General features: G+C 43.6%; 1 pseudogene across 1 annotated transcript in view; it reads left to right on the top strand.

Annotated features, from left to right (window-relative positions):
* Positions 1–22,691, top strand: part of LOC146870238 (keratin, type I cytoskeletal 12-like) — a 38,657-nt pseudogene extending 15,966 nt beyond the window's left edge. The window contains exons 7-8 of the transcript XR_014970067.1: positions 4,889–4,938; positions 22,000–22,691. The product of XR_014970067.1 is annotated as a keratin, type I cytoskeletal 12-like (transcript). The remainder of the gene's footprint in view (positions 1–4,888; positions 4,939–21,999) is intronic.
* Positions 22,692–26,201: the final 3,510 nt, after the last annotated feature.

The following is a 26,201-nucleotide window of genomic DNA, read 5'->3' as shown; positions in this document are numbered from 1 at the left end:
AGAGAAACAGGATCCGCACCATCCTCCATGGAGTGATCCTAGCCCAATATGTCAAAACCAACACGGCCCCAAGAGGTCTGATTGTCACCAACGCACCCAGGATCTTCTTAGATGACCCCACCTTCAGGAAGGATTGGGCCCAGATCGCCTGGCATTGCACCAGGGACTGGATGATACTAATTATAAAAACTGCCAAACGTCTTTCAGAAGCTATTGTAATTGAAATCCAACTATCAGAAAGCCACTTCAAAACAACCCTGACAGCTTACAAAAAGAAATTAGACGATCAAAATAAAGAAATTAACGAGTACAAGGAGTACCTGACTCAAGCTAAAATCAAGAAATTTGAGAAAGACCTCAAAAAATTCAGTTATGCCAAAGTCTTTCCATACTCTGAAGAAGACTTCACCCCACCAGCCAATAATTCCAGTGCCTCAGACTCCTCAGCAGATGACAGTTCCGCATCTAGTGACTCTAGCAATAGCTCACACAAACGGGGTGGCAGAGGCCGCCGCGGACAACGCTGGCAAAACAACTGGCAGGGAGGACCACCTGGATATTACTTCGGGCCTCCAACTAACTTTGGCCCAATGCAAAACCCCTACTTCGGATACCAACAAGCGTATACACCTGGCCCCATGCCCCTATTCCCAGGAAACCATGGACCCCACAGGCCTCCTTTTTTAGGACAGGGCAGAAGAACACGCGGAAGGAGAAGACACAACCCACAACCACAAGTACACTGGGCCGAAGACGGCAACCCAGTGAGCGCGAACACTCGCCAGAAGGCACCCAGCCAACCGGGAACCAGCAAACCATGAATCAAGCAACCCATGAGTCCATGGTGTTTAACCCTTCAAGCATCTCACTGACACCTAAACAGGTCTCAGTACTAGAAAAGGGACTATCCTTCGTACCCACGACTAGATTGGACAAATTTAAATTGCACGTGGAACTGGCGGAGTTCATGAGGAAACTAAAACTCAAGGCCTTCTTCGAGAAATCCTCGAGGGATGACTCAATCCCCACGGAAAACCCTAACATCACAGGCCTGAGGACCAAATCCACCTTCACCCCGCCACCATCCACAGTGCCCCCTGAGATCACCACTTTTGAACTGGCTGTTTACAATGATGTCGAGAATCTAGAACCAACCAACCATTTCAACAACCTGTCGAAGGAAGACAGAGAAACCATCCAGGAACTCAAAAACAATCCCTCTATCATAATAAAACCTGCCGACAAGGGAGGAGGCATTGTGCTCTTAGACAAGCAGGACTATGACACCGAATGCCGCCGACTACTGAGCGACCAAAGAAACTACAAGAAACTAGAACATGACCCAACCAACTCACTACAAGGCACTATTCAGGCCCTAGTGAATACCGCCCACCAGGCGGAACATATCTCCAAACAAGAAGCAGAGTATCTCTGCCCTCAAAAGATAAAAGTACCATACTTTTACAGTGTACCAAAAATACACAAAGGCATTCTTCCCCCCCCGGGCAGACCTATAGTGTCTGGCATCAACTCCCTTTTGGAACCTCTCTCTCGCTACTGCGATTTCTTTCTTAACCCACTGGTCCAGCAAACACCTAGTTACATCCAGGACACGAAACACTTACTACAAGTCATCAACAACATCGAATTCAACCCTGAAACCCAACTCCTGGTGGGCCTGGACATCGAAAGTCTTTACACCAGTATCCCCCAGGACGCCACCATCCAAGTCCTGAGACAGGTACTTATGGAGTCCCCATGGCCACACCGCACACCTAGAGACTTCATCCTCCAATGTGCCACAATAGCACTAAAGGAAAACTATTTCGAGTATGAGGGAAGCCTGTACCTCCAAACCAACGGAACATCTATGGGCAGCGTTTTCGCTCCTAGCGTAGCAGGACTCTATGTCCACCTCTTTGAGCAGACCCACATCACTCCCAATACCAATCCCTATACCAGGAATATTCTCACCTGGCGTCGATATATAGACGACATCCTTATGATCTGGCAGGGATCAGAAACAACTCTACAACTTTTTCTCACTTGGCTCAATGAAAGAGACCCATACCTGAAATTCACAAGCACCTCGAGTGCAAGCCACCTGGCATTCCTTGATCTGAACATATGGGCCAAAGATGGCCAACTGATCACTACGACCTATTACAAGCCTACCTCAAGGAACTCACTCCTTCATTACACAAGTTTCCATCCCAGCCCTCTAAGGGAAAACCTACCATTTGGGCAATTCCTGCATATACGCAGAAATTGCACTCAAGTAACTGACTACAAAAATCAGTCGGCAGACTTGTCTAAGAAACTGGAGGAAAGAGGCTACCCCCGTGCCATTATCAACAAAACCAAGAAAAGAGCCAGGAACCAAAATAGGGAGGCTCTCCTGGAAACGGTACCCAAGGACAAAAGTGACCAACCCATCACGTGTGTCACCACATTCAACACAGCTTCCAATGAGGTGGCGAAACTCATACGCAAAAACTGGAAAATTCTAAACTCTGGACAACGACAATGGGAAACCCCCAGGTTTGCCTACAAAAGGTGCAACAACCTGAAAGACCAACTTGTGAGCACCCGCCCCAGACCCCTGACCAACAGAGAACCCAATACTATCCTGAATGCGTGGGGCCTACCTAAGATCTCTGGACACTACCCATGCAATGATTGTAGCGTGTGCCATCTCACCAGCCATACGAAAACACTGATATTAGAACCAGACAAAGTGTGGACTCAACGCAGCCACACAAACTGCAATTCACGTAACGTGATCTACCTACTTACATGCAGCTGCGGCCTCCGATACATTGGGATGACCGCCCGAAAAATAAGAACTAGAATAACAGAACACAGGAGCACAATCAGGTGCAAGAAGAACATTAGCAAACTGACCAGTCATTTCATCACCCAGGGACACACTCCCAATGACCTGACCTGGACCATCATTGAACAACTACCGGAACTGGCAGTGGATAATGAGAAGAAATTACTCAGCAAGGAACAACGTTGGATATATCGTCTTTCCACCCAAACCAATGGCCTCAACGATGCCATACCGTGGAACTCAGTCACACCCTGGACCCACACATCACCTGGCCTGTGCGCAGTTGCCCCCCGTGCTATAGTCCCCCTGGACACAATTATTGATCATGCTCCCCCTTGTGTGTACCACCAAACTGCCAACATCTTGGGCACATGCTTCAACCCCACCCACTCTGCCATGTCAACCTTAGCGCGCTGCGCGCACTTAGCAGTAATTCATGGGCCGAACCACTCTGGGAGGCGGCGCGTCCCGCAGGCATGTTTTCCCAGCACTAACGCACACATAACCAACACTGAACCCTTAGCGCCTGCGCATATAAGACCACGCCACACCTAACACTGGTGTTGCCCCCTACCCCGTATCATTGGCGGCATATTGTAGTTTTTTCATAATCTAGTTTTTACATATACCTTCACACAATCGCGCTATCAAACTGAGCGTATGCTAAAGGCAGGAGTACAAATCTCCTACATTGTAAATCATGCACTCACACTGAGCATGTGCGAGAAACTAGTGTGCAATTCATGAGCATGAGCAACAACCCGCTGATACACTGAGCATGCATGAGAGACTAGTGTGCAATTTTCCTACATTGTAAATCAAGCACTCACACTGAGCATGTGCGAGGAACTAGTGTACAATTCATGAGCATGAGCAACAACCCGCTGATACACTGAGCATGCACGAGAGACTAGTGTGCAAACTACGAGCATGAGCAGCAACTACATCTAGGGGCGGTGCTACCTCGTTAACCTCAGTATAAAAAGCCCACACACCGAGAGGCTCTTTCTACCGGAGGACGACGGCGGGACAACAGGTACAAGGCAGGCACTGACCAGAAAGACTGTGAGTATGACAATCCTGACAAGCCTCCAAACAACAAACTGGGTAAGCCCTTTTTCCCTCACAGGTCCCTAACTCCCACAGCCTATCTCTTTTTCTCTCATAGGGTCATCCCCTTACCGCTTCCCTCCAGGAAGCCTTGGCTAATAACCCAAAGCGTAAGAACATTTTCCTTGCGCCCTGCTACACTAAGTCACCTGCCTTCAGTGTGATTTCCGTGTTTTAGCCACACCACGCTCTTAATTAGTTGCGTACTTTCACTCTGATGGCACCACCAGTACCATTACACCTAGCCGACTATAGTCTTCTCACCATGCACTATAGTGCCGGCCACCTAAGCATTGTTGACCGGATGTCTAAATTGACTACTGACTCTCTCTACAAATGTTTTGTCCTTGTTTTTAATGTTTGTTTGTACAGGTATGCATGAGAAGGGAATCCCCCTCTCACACGTAGAAAAACGCCTTAGTGAGTGTATCACATAGTCTGTACCACAACACTAAGTCTGTTTTATTTTCACCACACCCTTTTAAAAACGGTCCTGAGGAAAGCCAGAATACTCTAAGGCACTGGCTGAAACATGTCGACCATCTGAAGGACGCAGGGGGCAGTAACTCTCCACCCTTACACGTCCTGTAGCCTTACTTTTAACCGCTGGTGTCGGCCCAGTTATTAAAATTTAATTTACCCTTGGGTACTGGGACCACCACCAAGCCGTTTTAAATCACAATTCACCCAACCTCACTGCACTCTCAGCAATATACCAGCTCCGCTGTAATCAGGCGTCGTAGCACACCCGGGACATACTAGGTGTCACTGGGTGGGCCCGATGATGAAGCATGCCACCAACTAGGTTGGTGGGTGAGGGCTTCATGAATACACCTACAAGGTGTCTGTGACAGAACTACTTTGAGTACTGCATCACTTTGGTCAACTTAAGCTAGTCTTCTTTGTTTAATCATATGTAATATGCATGTCATTTCCTTTCAGTTTCAAAGTCGACCAAAAGGCCAAGAGTCATGGCTCTCAGTCATCAAGAGGTAAGCGTCCCTCTTTCTGTTAGCTTTGTTATAATGCTCGGAAATCACAGTGACGGGTTCTTGCGCCCTTCTCCCATTTGTCTGTTTGAAGTCTTGTCTAGTATAATAAAGCTTAGGCACCAAATGGTTCATATGGGACATATCGTTTTAAGTTGGTAACAGTAGTTCATGTCATGCCACCAGATAAGGGGAGTACTGGCCTTTGGAAGATTCTAACCTCCACTGCTCAACTTCTCTGTGTGGATTATTAAGAACAGAGATGACTTTGCTCAGCAGGTCCAATACGATGAGGGATTTAAAGGTGAAGTTAAGCCCATCACATTTCTGGGGCATTACATGCCCCACAATACAAAACACTAGAAACATCTATTTTTTTTATTTTTTCCAATGTAACTTCTGGCTCCTTTTTCCAACTTTAAAAGCTAAAAGTTAACATTTGGTGGCGGCCATCTTGTTCTCTCTTTCCTTCGCTCTGACGGCGCTAACGAGCCACATGTTGCATTGCTACTTTAAGACGCATGGGTGTGAGTGCTCCATATTAAGCATCACATTAAATGTGCTTCACCTAGACTTGAAATGTGACAGTGAACACCAAGGATAGAAAAGGATGAAAGTAATAAGATGACTGTAATTATTCTGGGATTTTGTTTTATGTCCATTCAATGCCCCATAAATATGTCAGGTTAATTTCTTCTTTAAAACATGAGCATTTCTTTTACATGAACCATAAGTGACAAATAAAGCAGGATTTGCGTTATATTTCTGCCTGATTAAAAATAACCCTTTTAGCAATGATAATTGCTTTTTTCGACATAAATTATTGAATTAGTCTCAACTTTCAAATGTTTGGAATGAAGCACTCCTAGTTATCCGGAGCACTGGACTCCATACATCTGATGTAGTGGGGGCCCGCTCTATCACTCCTTCATTTGTCATATACAAGGTACCTTCTCCCTCAAGCACACACTCACTCCTTTTTGCCACTGAGTTGCTTCGCTGTGGGATGAATGTGGAGATGACCTTTAGGCTACCTACGACTCCTGGATGAAGGACAACAAACACTGGAGGGGGCCAGTTGACGGGGTTATGTAAAGACAATCATCTAAGTCTAGGCATGTTAGAGCCAGAGAGGTCAGGATGGCCCATCAGGAGAACCTTCTCACAAGTCACTTACACCACTGTAAACGTGTTCTCCTGCACCATTGTTAACATGTTAAGATGAGGGGCTCTCATTATAAGTAGAACTTTCCCACATGGTGCTTGCACCAACTAGAACATTAACATAAGTCACATTCACCAATCAGAATACTTCCATTAGACACATACACCAAATTTTGGGCCTTATTTAGATCTTGACGGTCGGGGGACTCTGTCACAGCGGTGACCGATATCCGCCTACTGAATATCCCATAGGATATATTGGGATTTATATTTCAGTGGACAGGATATCCGTCGAAGTTGTGACGGAGTAACCCGTCCACCGAGATCTAAATCAGGTCCTTAGTCTTAACGTGATGCGCATGCACCAGTGACAATGATCACATGGCATACATGCACCAGCTAGAAAATTCCCACAAGGCGCTTGCACCACACAGTCTCTTCACATGAGGCACTTACACTAACTAGTCTATTCTCATGAGGCACATGCACCACGCAGACCCTTCAAATGAGGCACTTGCACTAACTAGTCTATTCTCATGCGGAACATGCACCACGCAGACTCTTCACATGAGGCACTTGCACTAACTAGTCTATTCTCATGAGACACATGCACCACGCAGACTCACATGAGGCACTTGCACTAACTAGTCTATTCTCATGAGGCACTGGCACCACGCAGACTCTTCACATGAGGCACTTGCACTAACTAGTCTATTCTCATGAGGCACTGGCACCACGCAGACTCTTCACATGAGGCACTTACACTAACTAGTCTATTCTCATGAGGCGCATGCACCATGCAGACTCTTCACATGAGGCACTTGCACTAACTAGTCTATTCTCATGAGGCGCATGCACCACGCAGACTCTTCACATGAGACACTTGCACTAACTATTCAATTCTCATGAGGCACTGGCACCACGCAGACTCTTCACATGAGGCACTTGCACTAACTAGCCTATTCTCATGAGGCACATGTGATGGAGCAGGGTTTTTATTTTAAACCCGAATACCTGTTTCATTTTCGCATGTTATAATTAAAAGTACTACTGATTAATTATTAACCATTAAAAGTATGTTGAGTTTTGTCTAACCAACCTTATTAACAAGAGAATTACACGTGGGAATGCTATTGCATGGCTACAATAATAAGTGAACTAAGTTGGTGAGCAAACTGACAGAAATAGATGTTGCTTATGTAATGTTATTGTATTTTGCGCTTATAATTAATATGCATTAATGGCTTCTGATGTCGCAAATGGCTAGATAAATACACACACATAAGGGTATTAGCAGGGGAATAACACTGTATAATCATTTCCGTGCAGTAATTCTGTTTTATGTCTATTTTCACTTAAGTTGACTAATGTGGCCTACCAGAAAATGGCTACCACCCGCAGCCTGCATTCGAGTAGATGGAAATTTTGCAAAGAGGCTTCGCGCTGCCTGTGACCTTGCCCACTGGACAAAACTGAAAAGCCATGATCATGACGACAAATCCAGGACGGATGCCAAGAGCCCCTGAACATGATATTTGTTTTGAATTTGAATGCTGAACTTTTGAACTGATGATCCCACCACTGGGATACAAAATATCTTAAAAAGACATCCATAAAAGTATCTAATTAGACATGGACATTCAATTTTTCTATTAATTATTTGGGACAATCTAAGTGTGAGAATCTCGCACTGTATCGCAAATGTACCAAGAGGACATTATTTCCGCCATTTCATCCGTTCTGAATAGTAAAATGTAACATTACAGAATGTAAATTTTGGTATAAATATTAGTAGACTAGAGAGGTCTAGCGCCACTTCTTCCCGAACTGATGATCCGAGGTCCCTATGCTGACGGAGAGGACGGTGACTCTACATGACGGCAGGAAACTCTGTTTCTTCTACTGAGGACCGGTTCTGACTTAGGATCTGACATTTAGACAGAATAGGTAAATATGAGAGAACTGAATTTGCATTTAATTGGCTTTTCTTACAATTTTAGATAAACAAATAATTCTGTTTGAATCTCTGTGTCGGGTGATTATTTCTGGTCATGTTTATTGAATTTATTTGTGTATTCTTTGAAATGTTTCGCTAGATTTAAAAGCAACTAAGTAGATGCCATTGACCTCAAAGTACATGCAGATTGGATAGGTAGCAGGAAAGTGTTTCCCCTTATACATGGCACGGATAAGAGTGGTAGGATGAATGTTGGTGAAATGGGCCCCACCAGCGTGTGATGTGTGTATGCGTGTGTGACTGTGAGATCACTCCGTCCGTGGAAGTAGAGGGGATTCGGAAGCTTCGATCTGCACCAGTTTCTTGGTAGCAGTATGATGGTTTACTATTGTCTTGGTCTGGCGAAATTGCGTGTATATAGGCTTGTTAATTATTGATTGATATTTGTACTAACACTATATGTTGAAGTCGTGTTGAGTTTTATGTATTGTGAACGGCTTCTGGGACGTAGGGAGTCGGTGACAGTTCCGTAGTAGAGCAGAGGGAGTGTTGCTCTCGGAAAAAGGCGGGATTGTTGGCCCTGTATGCAGACAGGGGAAAACGTGTGACAATTGAAGTTGCGTGTCGCATTGTCTGGGTTCGATGAGGTAGCATCGCCGTGTGTTGCCATTAGAAACGTATTTTCTGTGTGAGAGAAGTGTATATGATAGTGAAGGTTATCTGTGAAGTTCTGGTCTTAGGTCTCAGGGATCCGTATGGCATTCCGTTAAAGCTTAACACTAGAAAGGTAATAGGTATTCTCTGAGCTTGTTAGAAGGACAGGGCAGAGATAAGCGCTGCTTTGTTAACGTGTGATATAATTCTGTAGTAGGACAGACTGTTCGCTGTTCTCGGGAAAGACAGAATTCTGTGTGAATGAACTACATTTTCTGGTGTGAAAGTGCGTGAATGAGAAGGCATTCTGGTTAATTGTGAAACTCTTAGGAGCATTCCGGAGAAAACAGTTAATTGGTGCTTGTTAGAAGGGTAAAGTAGAGGGATGTGCTACTTTATCAACGGAAGTAACGATTCTGTAGTAGGGCAGAGGTAAGCGCTGCTCTCGGGAAAGGCAGAATTCTCGTGGGAAAGGTCTTTTACTGTTCTGTGGCTAGCAAAGCAGACAATGGAGATGTTTGTATGTTGTAACTAACAGACTCGTAGAAGTTGAAACAAAGTCTACCAAGTAGTCTTGTAAAGGAGGGGTAGACGAGAGACAGGAGACAGGAGCAGAAGCGACTGCAGCGACTGCTGATGTCAGGGAGACCGCGCTGTGATTGGACAGTGGGTTAGAACAGTGGAAGCACGGTGATTGGTGTGCTAGTGTACGCCGCGCTAGGATTGGGAGACATACAGGGTGACGTAGACGCTCCAGGGTTGGTGTGAGTCGCGCTGGGATTCGCGGACTGAGTCAGTGACGTAGACGCTCCAGGATTGGTGCGTTAGTGTAAGTCGCGCTGCAATTGGACGGGAGATCGTACAGTTGTAGAAAGGACAAGTAGCTTGGGAGAAATAAGAAAATGTACTACCCAGCTGAGGAAAAGAAAAAGAAGTCTTTGCTTAGTAAAGTAAAGAATTGGTTTGACAAAGATAAAGATATAGTGACCAGGGAAGGACAGTTATTGCCCCCGATAAGAACCCCGGCATCCTTAATGGTTGCGAAGTATGGGTATCATACCTGTATTTGGTTGGATAACTTGGTGAAGTATACGAGGGAAGATGGGGTTTTAGCTTTCCCGGAACATGGCTCATTTAATCTGGCCATACTGAGGAACTTACGGGAATGGATGATGAATCTAGAGCCTCGGCCTAGGCCGACGCAGTTTGAGGCATTGACTGAATGGGAAGATGAAATGCACGAACGAGAAAAGCAGAGGGGTGGGGGTAGCTACAGGTTTGGGCGAAAGTATGATCGTGAAACCCATCATGACCGGATGAGACGATGGCGTGACGCCAGTATGACAGAGGGATTATATCCTGTAAGAGTAGCAGGGGAGTCAGAAGGGAGAAAGTGTACAGAGAAAGAACATAATATAGAACCCAGGAGATATGGGGCAAATTAGTCTGATGATGATGTCTTAGAGGACATGCTCTATAAAAGACCACTCCCGTATAGACGAGAACCAGAGGTAGGAACAGCAGTGACCCCCATGAGAGACACCCTGCGGATTATTAAGACAGAGGGTACCACCCCTGGATTGAAAGGCAGTTGTTCTCTGGCGGAAAAAGAAAGAGAGAAGGATAGAGAGAGAGAGAAAGAGAGAGAGAGAAAGAGAGAGAGAGAGAGAGAGAGAGAGATAGAAAGAGAGAGAGATAGAAAGAGAGAATGAACTTGAGGATGAAAAGACCAGAGAACTAGCAAGAACTACCTTTGAACTGACAGAGAAAATCAGAGAACTGACTAAAAATCTTGAGGCAGTTACAGTGCCTGTGACAATAGGCCCGGTTATGCCGATTTTTGACAAGCAGAGGACGGGCAAAAGTGGTTTGACAGTACCATATGTGGGCAATAGATTGATTGTTCCTCCGGAGCAGGCAGAAATGAGAGCAGGAGAAACACAGTGGAGAACAGGAGAAAATCAGTGGAGACATACCATATGTGGAGGAGAATTGAGTGTGCAGACTAACTCAAGTTTGAATTCTGGATGTGTGGAAGGGAACAGAGGATCAATTTTAGAACCGCAAAGAGTGTCAGAACCAGGGGGTGCAGAAAAATCTGTGATAACTGCTGAAGATTTGAATGATTGGCTGAAAACTTTACAGAGAAAAGAAAAGGAATCACAGGGAATTGATGTAGCTAGGCTACGTATGGAATTGGAAGAGATAATAGTAGGAACAATCCCTACAGAAACACTGAAAAATTATCAGGAAGGGGAGATCCTCTTCCTGTGCAAAAGTATTACATGGAGAGCAAAGAACATACATGACAGATTGAAAGGAATAGCCAGTGAGTTGGGAATTGACATGGACAAGGTAAAAGCTTTACAAAAGCCTTACCGAGTGGATTTTACAGATAAAGACATTGAGAATTTGAACAATGCAGGCCGAACAGGGCAGATCAAGGAAATGATTGCTTTGCTGAGAAAATGGGGAGACGTAGAAAGATGGAAAGACAGATAGTACCGAAAGCGAGAGGATGGGGCAGATAGAACTTACTCAACATTTCCTCTCAAAGAAAAGGATAAAGCAGTAACAGCCTACCTTATGAGGGAGATTCCAGGAGGTGGGTATGTACATGTCCCATGGACCAGACAGGATATTTTATCATTTACAAATGATTTCCCTCGACTAAGGGAAAAGCCCGTCGAGTGGTACAGACAGGTCGACAGATTTGTGAAGCTGTCAAAAGTGCTGTGGATTGACCTGAATAGTCTGTGTGATATAATTGCACCAGCAGACCTGTGGGCAGAATGTAAAATAGTCATATGTTATGTTAGCCAGATTTACAGAGCGCACAGATGCCCCAGCAAAGGGGCGTCCCGGCGCTGGGCCACTAAGGAATACCCGAGAGATCCAAAGACAGGAGCTTCAGACCCGGAGGTAATGAAGAAGTATGAGCAGGTTATGGCCTTCTTGAAAAATAAGGTACCTCCCAAGGAAACTGATTGGGTTAAAATAGATCGAACACATCAATAATTGAAGGAATCAGTCCATGCATATTATGAAAGATTAATATTAGCTTTCAAACAGTTCAGTGGAGATGAACATCTGGGTGACAAGGACCTGAGCCATTTTGTATATAGATTTGTGTACGGTTTGCGGCCGGAAATCAGTGAAATGATAAGGCAGCATACCATAGACTGGCAGAGCAAGAAGATTGATGAGATTCTGAGACATGCAAAATACTTCAGTGATGAGATTGAGGCAAAGCAGAGGAAGCTAAAAGAAAAGGCAATGTGGGCACAGGTGAAAGTTGCAGAAAGACAGGAAGCTCAGTTGGTTGAACAGGCAAATAACCCAGGAAATAAACCCAGGTTTGGTCCAGGAAAAGGAAAGGGGAACATCGAGGAAGCCAAGAAAAAGTTCCCATGCCACAACTGTGGAAAATTGGGGCACTGGAAATCCGAGTGTAAGAATCCACCGTCTACTAATGTGATAATCCATCATTGAATTCAAAGGTGCAGAGTGAGGGGTGTGGTCAGCATCGGCAACAGCAGAAGGCTGATAAGCAACAGAATCAGGTGCCAAAACCACCCGTGCCACAGAGAAGAGGATCCCAGAAGTACAGCCAAGAGTCGGGGTTCTACGATGAAGAACAGGTAATCAAACCAAAACGCGCAAGCGCTGTTTCTCAGTACTGGCTGAAAAATGAGGAAAGCGACTCCGAGGGAGACTTCTGACGTTGCCGAAGAGAGGAAGAGGAGTGCGTACTTGGCGCAACTCTAGAAATAGACCAGGCAGGGCCTTTTGTAGATGGGAAAATTAATGGTGAAAGTGTCACTTTCCTAGTTGACACAGGGGCCACGAGATCAACTGTCAGGTCAGCTGATATAAAGAATCTTCCTCTCTCGGACGAAGCACTCCAAGTGGTTGGTGTGTCCAACACACAGATTAAAACTCTACTTACTGAACCAGTAAGGGTTAGAATAGGGAAGTTTTCAGACATGCACCGATTTGTGGTGTGTGTCACAAGTCCTGTGAACTTGCTAGGCAGGGACCTGCTGTGCAAGATGAATTACACTATTTTCTGTACTCCAGATGGAATAACCTTTGAGACACCTGATGAGGATGTTCTATACAGAATGACCATGGATAACAGGGAATGTGAGGCTTTGTGAACATATGCAATATTTAATCCAGATGCATAGCCCCCAGAATTGAAACAGACAGTGAAAGCAGCAGTTTGGGATTTTACTGGAGAAGATGTGGGTCTGATGAGAAATGTAGATCCAGTAAAGATTACTGTAAAAGAGGGAGTGGCTTACCCAAACATACCGCAATACAGACTGACACCCGAAATAATTGAAGGAATAACACCCATAATTGAAAAGATGATTCAGCAGGGGGTGTTAAGAGAAATATTGAGCAGCCCATGTAATTCACCAATAATGGGACTGAAGAAACCTAATGGAAAGTTCAGAATAGTACAGGATTTGAGAAAAATTAACAAGATTGTTGTGTCATGTTGTCCTATTGTGCCAAATCCATCAGTGATTTTGTATCAGATTCCCCATGATGCAGAATGGTATACTGTAATTGATTTATGTCATGCTTTCTTTTCAATCCCATTGCATCATGACAGCCAGCCAATATTTTCTTTTAGATTTGGAGAGCGGATTTTGGCATGGTGCCGAATTCCACAGGGGTATACAGAAAGCCCTTCAATATTTAATCAATTGCTGAAGAAATCTCTGGAAAGTCTAACAATGCCTGAAAATTCAGTCTTGGTCCAGTATATTGATAACCTGCTTGTGGCATCAAAAACCCGTGAAGCCTGTGAAGTAGATACCATAGCTTTACTGAATCACTTGGCAGATGGAGGATTAAAAGTATCTCCAGCCAAATTGCAATTCTGCAAGAAAGAAGTCCAGTACTTGGGACATAACATTGAGAAAGGCCTGAGAAAAGTGACTATTGACAGGATTAAAATCATTAGAGGAATGAGAGCACCAATGACACAAAGAGAAGTGAGAATGTTCCTGGGAATGGTGGGTTACTGTCGTCAGTGGATAAGTAACTTTTCCCTGATTGCCAAACCATTGATTAAATTGACCAAAAGTGAGGTGAAAGACCCATTAGAACTAAACCCAGAAGAAATGGCTGCGTTCAGAGAGCTGAAAGACAGACTATGCGAAGCTCCTGCCCTAGGAATGCCCGATTATGAAAAGGAATTTGAGTTGTATTGTAGTGAGAGAGATGGATGTGCACTTTCAGTGTTAATCCAGAAACATGGACGCCTGAGAAGGCCAATTGCTTATTTCTCAGCAACACTTGACCCAGTAGCTGTGGGTTTACCAGGTTGCCTGAAATCAGTAGCTGCTACCTGTAAAAGTCTGGAACAAAGTGAGGGAATCATAATGGGATATCCTGTAAGGGTATTTGTACCTCATGATGTGGCAATCCTTTTAACAAGGAGCCGGACACAGTTCATGTCTCATAGTCGGCTGACTAAATATGAGAAAGTCATTCTTGGTGCAACAAATGTGACTCTGGAAAGATGTGTGAATGTGAATCCAGCGACACTGTTGCCTGATGCTGAATGTGTGGGAGTAAGGAATGAAGTTGATCATGACTGCCTGGATGTACTTGATTACTGTACAAAGCCAAGGCCAGACATAAGAGATCTGCCACTGCCTGAGAGTGATCATGTGTTGTTTGTGGATGGATCATGCTTGAGAACGGATGAAGGAACACTGAGTGCTGCATATGCTGTGTGTACAGTTTCAGGAGTTGTTGAAGCATCACCTTTGAAAGGAGTTAAATCCGCTCAGGTGGCAGAATTGGTGGCCTTAACAAAAGCCTGCAAAATTGGGAGAAGTGTGAGAGTGACTGTGATGACTGACAGCCAGTATGGCTTCGGGGTTGTTCATGATTTTGGCCAGCTATGGCTACAAAGAGGTTTCCTGACCTCCAGTGGAACTCCCATAAAGAATGCTGAAGTGGTTGGAAAACTGCTAGAGGCGATACAGCTGCCTAAAGAACTGGCAGTTGTAAAATGTGCGGCTCATGGTCATGGTGATGATTTTGTTACTGTGGGAAATAAATTTGCCAATGACATAGCACAATACTGTGCAAGAAACAATCATTCTATTAACCGGAGTAAAGAAAGAGAAATATTTTCTTGTTCCTTGATGTTTACTAATGAAGTGGGAACATGGGAGGAGGTGAAACAATTGCAGGATGAGGCAGGAGATGAGGAAATGAAAGATTGGGTGAAAGCAGGTTGTGCACCTAGAGAAAAGGATCATGTGTGGGTCTATAGAGATGGAAGACCAGTCATGCCAAATAGCATGCTATCAACAATGGCAAGGATGTATCATGGCCAAGGACACCTGGGGAGGGATGCTATGATAAGAGCCTTTAAGCAAACCTGGTACAGTCCAAAGTTCAGGCTGATAGCAGAAAGTCTCTGTCAGAGATGTCTGATATGTCAGCAATTCAATCCTGGAAAGAAAACAGTGGTGAGCCTAGGAACAATAGGCAGAGAGGGGGGATCCTTCACAAGAATGCAGATTGATTTCATTGAAATGCCCCCAGTCAACAGATTAAGGTATGTCCTGGTGGTGGTCTGTTTGTTCTCCAGGTGGGTGGAGGCATATCCAACAAGAAGAAATGATGGGATAACAGTGGCCAAATTACTGTTGAGAGAATTTATCCCAAGGTATGGGTTCCCAGTAACCATTGAATCAGACAGAGGAGGACATTTTTATAATGAAATCATGGGTCTGATTTGTGAAGCATTGAGTGTACAGCAGAAGCTACATTGTGCTTACCGACCAGAGGCTTCTGGTGTGGTTGAACAAATGAATGGTACCATCAAAAACAGAATTGGCAAAATGTGCTTAGCCACAGGAATGAAATGGCCCGATGTCTTGCCTCTAGTCCTGATGACCATTAGGTCTACTCCAGACAGAACAACAGGTTTGAGTCCACATGAAATTATCATGGGACGTGCTATGAGACATGCCTTTGTACCAGTCAACAAGCTGATGACTATAACTGATGACATGATTTTGGATTACTGTAAAGGCCTGGCTGACGCAGTTCATTCTGTGTTTCACCAGGTTGGAGAAGACGCCACCACACTTGAGAAGAAACCAGCCCATGATCTAAGACCAGGGGACTGGGTAAGGATAAAAGTCCACAGAAGAAGGAACTGCCTGGTTCCAAGGTGGGGAAGGCCAAGACAAGTCATTTTGACCACAACGACTGCTGTGAAGTGTGCTGGAGTGAAAAATTGGATACATGCAAGTCACACACTGAGAGTTCCAAATCCAAGAGACGGCACTGGAAAAGAATACTTTGAAGAATCAGATTCCAGTGATGATGCAGACAGTGAGAAAGTAAGAAGGAAAAAGAATCCTGAAAGTGGGGAAAGTGAGTCAAGGGAAATTTTCATCCCACCAGAAGAGGTTCTGAAAAGAACAGTGCAAACTGCAGAGGCAAATTCAGATTCTGAAGAAGTGCCTGAGGTTCTAACTGACAGTGACCAACACAAAAAGAAAGAAAGAAAAGAAAAGAACATTCCAACAGAAGAGACACCTGAATCACATGAGGAAATTGGACAAGTTCCACCTGAGATAAATATTGAAGGAAAAGGGACAGACAAAGACAGTGAGGGACAGATTGCGTAAAAACCCAGAGGAGGTGTAGGGAACATCAACAACAAGCTAGGTGAAGGGACAAGTAGACAGCAAGAAGATTGCGTGTCGGAGACCCGAGGAGGGACAGAAGTAGGGAAATCTCAATTGGTGGAAAAAGAGACTGTTGGAGAAAAGGAAGTTGTTGGGGAAAAGAAAACTGTTAATGAACAAGAGGCAACAGAAACAGAGTCAGATGAAAGTGACAATGAGATACATGGAGGACGAGTTCTGAGAAAGAGAACTTGGCTTGGAGAAAGAAACAATAAAGAAGGAAAACAAAAGAGAAATGCTAAAGGAGATCTTTGGCCGAATAAGATAAAGAGACTGAGGTATAGACTGACACGAGTTAACTCTTCGAAAGCTGAACAAGTGAACGAAGTGTCAAGTCAAAACCCAACTAAAGAAGAAGAAACAAAGATACCTGAGAGAGCTAAAAGAATAAGAAAACCAAACCAGAGGTACAAGTCACCGGAATGGACGTATGTGGCACTGCCTGAACAAGGAGAAGAGGCAGACAGTCAAGGAAGTCCAGAGGAGGCTTTACTGAAAGAGGTTGCTGAAGAAGAAGCTGTGGGAATCCTGAGAGTTATCTTGTCCGACATTGGAGAAGAGACGAATGTTCAGGACCTGATACAGTTTGATGATGATGAGGAGACAGTGAAAAGTGATGAAAATCCAAATTGAGTAAATCCAAGGAAAATCACTTGGAGGGGAGAAGAAAAGAAGCAATATTAAAAATAGTAGATTGTAAAAATCTGTTGGGTACTTGCTGCCCTTAAAAGTTCAGTAGAGGAGTAGAAGAGGCTAAGTCAAAAGACACGGTCAAATTAACAAAATGGCCAACACTGAGAATAATAAAAGTAGATGTACCTTTCTGAAAAGATGGTGCAAGATGTGCTGCTGCTGTACAGGTTTATTAATGCTGCTTTGGAGCGTACTTGCTCTATTGATTTCATTTAGAGTCACTATAGACACTTTAGAAGGTCATACTGAGAACAGGACTAATATAGAGAAAAGTTCACAGAAAATAGTACCAACTAGAACTAGCAATATACATATACATAAGGATAGGTCAATTAATGATTTTTCTAGCAATGTTTTTTCTAAATTGTTGTATGAGTACGTAAAGACAATGGAAGTAAGGGATTGCTACGTTTGCATGCAATTACCTGCCTCTGTTTCGGAAGGAGTGACTTATCATCATCTTCCGGCTACGTATGGAATTTCTTGTAGTGTGCTAATTAGTATATTTTACCAATTAGGGAAATTAGATTATAATATGTCTAATGTTGATAATATTCTTGGGCAACTGCCTATGAATAAAGCACTGAATCCAGCAAAAGAAGCTAACACTTTAGGTGAGATTTTTTTAGAAACCAAAGAATTAACATTAGAATATGTTTTTAGAAACAATTTAACTTGCCGTTTGAAGGGAGAAGAGAAGAATTTTCTAGACATGGTTGAGAGAAGAAGATTGAACATGCACAAGAAAGCAGAAGGGCATAAAATGAGTGACACAATGTGGGATATTGAGAAAGGAAAGGAGTTGAAAAATGGAGCCAGTCCAACTATGGCTATAGATGCCCCACAGAAAGGCAAACTGTGCATTACCAGGAAGAGATCCCAGTACGATTATTATTTCATAGGGACTAGTGAGTGCCATGATACATACTTTATTGCAACCGGATGGGGATTTAGAGGAGGAGAAGATCCAGTTTTTCCGGGAGTGTATTATATTTGTGGGAACAAGGCTTATTACCGTTTGCCTGACCATTGGTTTGGTACATGTTATGTAGGCCTGGTCTTTCCAAAGATTTTTCACATGGATAGAGTAGATGATGCTGAACATTCTAACACATTAACACGCTATAGAAGAGAAACATGGACAGAAATTGTAGGAGATATTTTTGGAGCTTTAATTCCAGCAGTGGGAATTTCTTTGAATGCATATGGCATTCGGAAGCTATCAACAGTGGTGGATCGCTTGTCAACAAGCACCGCTGGAGGCTTTCTTTTGGTTAATACAGAAATGGTTGCTTTGCGTGCTATGGCGATGCAAAATCGACTTGCCCTTGACATTCTTTTGGCAAAAGAGGGTGGAGTCTGTGGAATGCTGAAAGTTCAACATTGTTGCACTTACATTCCTGACGAAAGTAAAGATCTAAAAGTTTATATCAAAAATATTACTGATTTGCATGAAGAATTAGTACCACTGGAAGCTGAAAGTATCTGGACTAAAATGGCTAATAAGATGATTGCTATTAAGAATTTTATAGCTAAAATAGGTAGTACCATTTTTGGTAAGATATTATTTCCATTAACCTGTGTAATTGTTGCATTATTGATCCTTAGATTAGGGTGTATGTGTTGTAGGTATAGAAGAAATAAAAAGAAAATCACAAAAGAAAATGTTAAAAGGAGACAAAAGAAACCAGAAAGAGATCCGCAAGAAATAGAATTAGAAGAGCTAAGAGAAAGCATGTATATAGAAACCAAGAGAGAAGATGAGTTGGAAACAAGGGTTTGAAAAATGAACAAGAAAATATTTTGAATTTCTTCCAAAAGGGGAAATTAAATTGATTTTTGGGGTTTTTGATTTTTGTGGTGATTAGATATCACCAAAGGGGGGATTGATGGAGCAGGGTTTTTATTTTAAACCCGAATACCTGTTTCATTTTCGCATGTTATAATTAAAAGTACTACTGATTAATTATTAACCATTAAAAGTATGTTGAGTTTTGTCTAACCAACCTTATTAACAAGAGAATTACACGTGGGAATGCTATTGCATGGCTACAATAATAAGTGAACTAAGTTGGTGAGCAAACTGACAGAAATAGATGTTGCTTATGTAATGTTATTGTGTTTTGCGCTTATAATTAATATGCATTAATGGCTTCTGATGTCACAAATGGCTAGATAAATACACACACATAAGGGTATTAGCAGGGGAATAACACTGTATAATCATTTCCGTGCAGTAATTCTGTTTTATGTCTATTTTGACTTAAGTTGACTAATGTGGCCTACCAGAAAATGGCTACCACCCGCAGCCTGCATTCGAGTAGATAGAAATTTTGCAAAGAGGCTTCGCGCTGCCTGTTACCTTGCCCACTCGACAAAACTGAAAAGCCATGATCATGACGACAAATCCAGGACGGATGCCAAGAGCCCCTGAACATGATATTTGTTTCGAATTTGAATGCTGAACTTATGAACTGATGATCCCACCACTGGGATACAAAATATCTTAAAAAGACATCCGTAAAAGTATCGAATTAGACATGGACATTCAATTTTTCTATTCATTATTTGGGACAATCTAAGTGTGAGAAAATCTCGCACTGTTTCGCAAATGTACCAAGAGGACATTATTTCCGCCATTTCATCCGTTCTAAATAGTAAAATGTAACATTACAGAATGTAAATTTTGGTATAAATATTAGTAGAATAGAGAGGTCTAGCGCCACTTCTTCCCGAACTGATGATCCGAGGTCCCTATGCTGACGGAGAGGACGGTGACTCTACATGACGGCAGGAAACTCTGTTTCTTCTACTGAGGACCAGTTCTGACTTAGGATCTGACATTTAGACAGAATAGGTAAATATGAGAGAACTGAATTTGCATTTAATTGGCTTTTCTTACAATTTTAGATAAACAAATAATTCTGTTTGAATCTCTGTGTCGGGTGATTATTTCTGGTCATGTTTATTGAATTTATTTGTGTATTCTTTGAAATGTTTCGCTAGATTTAAAAGCAACTAAGTAGATGCCATTGACCTCAAAGTACATGCAGATTGGATAGGTAGCAGGAAAGTGTTTCCCCTTATACATGGCACGGATAAGAGTGGTAGGATGAATGTTGGTGAAATGGGCCCCACCAGCGTGTGATGTGTGTATGCGTGTGTGACTGTGAGATCACTCCGTCCGTGGAAGTAGAGGGGATTCGGAAGCTTCGATCTGCACCACATGCACCACGCAGACTCTTCACATGAGGCACTTGCACTAACTAGTCTATTCTCATGAGGCACTGGCACCACGCAGACTCTTCACACGAGGCACTTGCACTAACTATTCTATTCTCATGAGGCACTGGCACCACGCAGACTCTTCACACGAGGCACTTGCACTAACTAGTCTATTCTCATGAGGCACTGGCACCACGCAGACTCTTCACATGAGGCACTTGCACTAACTAGTCTATTCTCATGAGGCACTGGCACCACGCAGACTCTTCACATGAGGCACTTGCACTAACTAGTCTATTCTCATGAGGCACTGGCACCACGCAGACTCTTCACATGAGGCACTTGCACTAACTAGTCTATTCTCATGAGGCACTGGCACCACGCAGACTCTTCGGATGTATGATGTTACAACGCATGCTGTTACAACGAAAGTTTTACAACGCGAGTGCATTGACAACGCAGGACATTACAACGCAAGTCTTTACATCGACTTGCACTAGATGGCGTGCTAACATTAAAAAAGTGTAATTTACTATTCCAACTCCAGTCCACGTAACAGTAGGGAAGGTGTTGGGATAGTAAACTACACTATTTTTAATGTTAGCACGCCATCTAGTGCAAGTCGATGTAAAGACTTGCGTTGTAATGTCCTGCGTTGTCAATGCACTCGCGTTGTAACAGTTTTGTTGTAATGGTAGTGCGTTGTAAAAGTTGCGTTGTAAAGGTTGTTCCCCGACTCTTTACATGAGGCACTTGCACTAACTAGTCTATTCTCATGAGGCACATGCATCAATGTAAACTTATTCGCATGAGGAACATGCTCTAAAATCAGCGTGTTCTAATGAGTGGCTAGTAACAATATTATAATAATTAGAACATTAGAATGATCCGACGAGGTGCCACCTCAGCACAGCAAACGTTCCAATGAAGCACACACACTAGTGCTCACATGAGGTACATGTACCAGCTACAATGCTCACACGAGGCAGATGTATACGACTTTGAATGTTCACGAGAGGCATGTACATACACTAAGAAGAATGTTCACCTCAGGTCACTGCACTAACGTTAGCAAGTTTACACAAGGGTTAAAAACATACAACGAACCATTCACCGGAGGCGCTGACGTCACTGTGTATAAGAGAAATGCAGCAGCATAATAACAGCAATAGTGAACAAGCACAACATTGGAATGCTGAAAGGTGAGCAAACGCCAATATGTACATGATCACATAAGGACCATGCACTATTCAAAAAGTGCTCACATGGGAGACATCTGTGAATTTTCACGTTAAGGGCGTGTGTCTAGAATGAATGGTTCAAAGAACAGAGATGGGAAAAGGAGATTGCAGTCCTGTCATTAGAATGTTTATATGAGGTACATGTGCATAGTTAAACTATTCACAAAATACATGCTCCAAAATGGGCCCCATTTAGAAAGCTATTTGCCTACCTGAGTTTAATTTAGGTAACAAAATAATTAATTAATTGGAGAGGGTAACATCCAATTCCTGATTCATAAAGTGAACGCAGAATTCCAAACTTTATCCAACATGTCCACGAGCTTCTCTGTCATTAAACACATCATCTGTTCTCTCAATATATCCTACCTGCATTCTTCATTTCTTGTTTCAGCCCCAGAGCCAGTTAGAAGCCGCATTGTAAAGACCATCGTCCAGGAAGTGATTGATGGCAGAGTAGTCTCACAAGAGGAGAAACAAAGCGAACAGAAAATATAGACAAAAGCTGGGTCTCTGCTTATGGAACCGCTGATCTACCGGTAAACCGACAACAGGATGCACAACCCGGGAGGAGGAACCCCTTCCACAATCCTCCCCCGCCGCTCTTCTGCTTCTCCTATGGGGTTTTCAACTCTTCGAACATAACCGCAGAATCTTCTGGACAATTTAATGCACTGAGCGTCACAACAGCAGTCCCCGTGTAATCAGGCAAACCAGAAGACACCCAAAGTGAGTGAGTGAACACCTAAGAAAACGAGAGGACGTCCAAGATGTTTATCACGTGGCTTGGTATTGACCAAGGAAGAGTGTTCTGTTTGGACAATAAATTGTGAATCATCGATTAACAGCATTCTAAAACTTAGGCCAACCTAGAGCATTTTAAACGCCATACGGTTGTAAATCTACTTCTGAAGACCTCACAAATTGACACCTCGGCAGGGGCACCAGCTGGGAAGTGTGGCTATTCACTGTATCAAGGCTCTTCCTTTGACCTTAAATCTCTTCCTCTTTGCCTTTATTTACTACAAAAGGCTAGTCTTTGATTCTGGGACATTTTAATTCAATAAACTATTTCTGGATGCAAGATAAAAGGGTGTATTTTGTGACATTTCCCCAATTTTGCTTTTTATCTATTGAGAAATATCATATGACTCAAATGTATGGAAGTTAGTATGCACTGAATCAAAATTGGTACTGCATTTAGTGGTAGACAAAGCGTTTGAAGAACATATGCTCAGACTAGGAGGACATGTGACAGCAGCGCTCTTAAACAGTGGCGTTTCTTAAAGTGATATTTAGGGATGCATATACAGGACCATGGATAAAACTGAGCTGCGGGTGCCAGCTGCTAAGGCGAAGATTAAAGTAACGTTATAGTTAGGTGAATATGTCAGTGACAACAGTGATGTTTTGAAATAAAAAGAAAAACAGGAATTCACCCGTTATAGTTAGCAAAGCTCCGCCATGCCCTGCTAATGACCTTACATATTACATCAATCATGACATATTCTATCACATCATTTATGATCACTAATGATATCTCAAACACAAAGTTTGGCCTCGGCAGTGGTCTTCCTAGGGTCTTTAATAGCTCGGGGAGGGGAGCAGCGTGCCCTCCCTCCCCTTAAATAAACAATGAAGCCTTGGGGTTGGGCTCCCTGTGGCCTTTAATTAAAGATTAAGGCCCCAGCTGCCAATTATTTTTTGATCCTGAGGGAGTCCTACAAGATCGCAGCAGAAACTACTGATGTTTTGGGGATTTTGGCCTAGGGGGTCCCTCTGGGTCCCCCCATGAGGCCTAGGGGGGCAGGGTATCCCTACTTTGCCCCCTTATATTTTATTTAATTTCCTACTGCAGAGCAGGAGACAAAGTCCCCGAGTCGTGTGACGGCTGCAAGCAACATTTTTATGATGTGGCTGGCAGTCAATCAGTATGACTGTTGCTAGAGCGAATAGGCTCAAAGGAAATAAAGCTCCCTGGGTCAATTGGAATGCTCTGTTTTTAAATTGGCGCTCCAGCAAAAGTATCTCAGGCTTCTCACAGACCCAACAGTCCAGATATACAATAATTTTTTACCCTTAACTTTTAATAAAATCCTACTAAACGGATTTACACCAAATCACAAAAAGCGCAATCTGCGTACCATCAGGTGTTTGTTAAGCGCGACTACTCACCCGTAAGGGTCTCAAGGCGCTAGGGGTTGTGAGGGGGGGGTTGCAGGTTCCAGTCCATCAAAGAGGGGGTGTGTCAAAGATGGGGTGCAATGTTATCTGTCTGAGGTGGAGCAGAAGGTCGTTCCAGGCTCTGGCCGCGCCGAAGGAGAAGGAGCGGTCTCACGATCTGGTCTTTCTGGAGCGGAGGACCACGGCGTAGGAGAGCTGGGCTGATCGTAGGGTCCTTTGGGATGCGTGGAATTTGAGTCGGCTATTCATGTATGCTGGTCCGGTGTCGTGGAGGGTCTTGTGAGCATGGGTTAGCATCTTGAAGGTGACTCTAGCTTCGATGGGGAGCCAGTGGAGTATGCGCAGGTTCTGGGAGATGTGGCAGTGTCTTGGCAGGTTGAGGACCAGTCTTGCGGCGGCGTTTTGGATGTTCTGTAGCTTGCGGGTGCGCTTTTTGTTTATTCAGAGATATGGTGTGCATTGCCGTAGTCAAGCCTGCTGGTGACCAGGGCATGAGTGACAGTCTTTCTGTATTTGAGGGGGATACATTTGAAGGTCTTACGTAGTAGGCGGAGGGTGTGGAAGCAGGAGGACGAGACGGAGTTGATCTGGCGGTCCATTTTGAGCTCTGAGTCCAGGATGATTCCCAGGTTGCGTGCGTGGTCCGTGGGTGTGGGCGGGCTTCCGAGGGTGGGGGGCCACCAGGTTTCGTTCCAGGCGTCTGGGTTTGGGCCAATGATGACTACTTCTGTTTTGTTGGTGTTTAGTTGTAGGCAGCTGTTTTTCTTCCATGCCTTCTCGAAAGTTGTGTCTGGCGGTGTTGGGTTCGTTGGAGAGGGAGAGGATGAGTTCGGTGTTGTCTGCGTATGACACAATGTTGAGTCCGTAGGTTCTGACGATCGGAGCGAGCGGAGCGTACCAAGATCTAACTACCTTCCAAATTTGGTGTAATTCTGTTGAGCAATTTTTGCTGTAGCCCTTCTTAAAGATGTCAATAGAAACTGTATGGGGATTTTGCGTTTTGGGAGATCACTGATGACATCACCCAAGCTCCGTTTTTCCACATATAAATTACTATGGCATTAAAGTTCTAACAGTAAGTACAAAAGAGAAGATCAGGCGTCATTACTACCAACACAGAAACAACTACCTTAGGTGTTGAAAACAAGCATTATGTGCAAAATTGACTCTATAGCCTATACTTTACAGGTTGCATAGCTCACATTATCAATCAACCACAGATATATGGGAAACTCTCATAGAGTACGGTGTTAAATCTGTATACAACTGTTCAGAGAAAGCCAAAATAGTGAATACAAATTCCAAGGCAAATGCCCTACTACGTACAACTTTTATCTGTATCAAACCCCTGACACACACCAAGCCTACATTAAGAAATTAAGCTGATAACGAAGTATGGTAAACAGTGTTTACTCTATGGAGAGAGTTCACTCCACACCACACTGTTTGCAAACAGTGAAATTCTCATGAGAAATACACCACATACTCTTAAGTTTTCACATGTACTCTTAACTTTTCACATGTCCTGGCAGTGAAAAGCAGCTACATTTGTTTTTCACTACAGTGAGGCCTACTCCTTCCATAGGCTAGAATTTGGGTTCCTTAAAACACCTTTTAAGCTGTAATTCATGATTGGAAAGGAGTAGCTTCTTCATGTTTAATATCTTTGGAATGGTAGTGATAAAACCTCTTTAATGGTAAAACTGGATTTAACAGTACCATTTTAAGAAAAGCCACTTTTAGAAAGTGGACATTTCTCTGCTCTCATTGCTCTGTGTGCCTTACAGTCTGTCTACAATACAGGTCTGGACTGAGTGATACCTACACTTTATGCATTCCCTCTAGACAGCCACAATACAGGAAGGGCTGGGTGTGACAGGAGATTAATCTGTATTCATCTGCATTCTGATAGCCTTCCTGGGCAAGTAGGGGAAAAGGTGGCTCACGCTTACATCTAAATAGGTTGTGTCCTGCCCTCACACAAAGGGCTGATTTATCCCCTATTGGTAGTCTTGTGCACTTCAGAGAGTGCCTTTGAAGTCATACCCTATATCAAAGGCACTTTTGAGTATAAGTACCAGGGCTGTGGCCCTATCAAATCAATATACTACTGGACCTGGGAAAAGCTCTGCTGGAGTAAACACTTCTGTGCTGTAAGGATTGCCACTTTGCTGTGGCTGACTGTTCTGAGGAACTGCTTCTCTGCGTTCCTGTGCTGTTCTGCTGCCTGCTGAACTCTGACCTGCTGAGGACAAGGACTGAACCCATCACACTTGAACTCCAAGGGCTTGTTGACCTTGCCTCCTGTAGTCTGGAGTCTCAGGGACACAAACAACTTCCTGTAATCCTGCTAGTGCTGCTGGACACTGCCATCTGATAGTCATACCCTTGCCTGCCTGAGGTGCCCCCTCT

The sequence above is a fragment of the Triturus cristatus genome, chromosome 1_1 (assembly GCF_964204655.1).
Source record: "Triturus cristatus chromosome 1_1, aTriCri1.1, whole genome shotgun sequence".
Taxonomy (NCBI): domain Eukaryota; kingdom Metazoa; phylum Chordata; class Amphibia; order Caudata; family Salamandridae; genus Triturus; species Triturus cristatus.
This window is presented reverse-complemented; position numbering and strand designations above follow the sequence as displayed.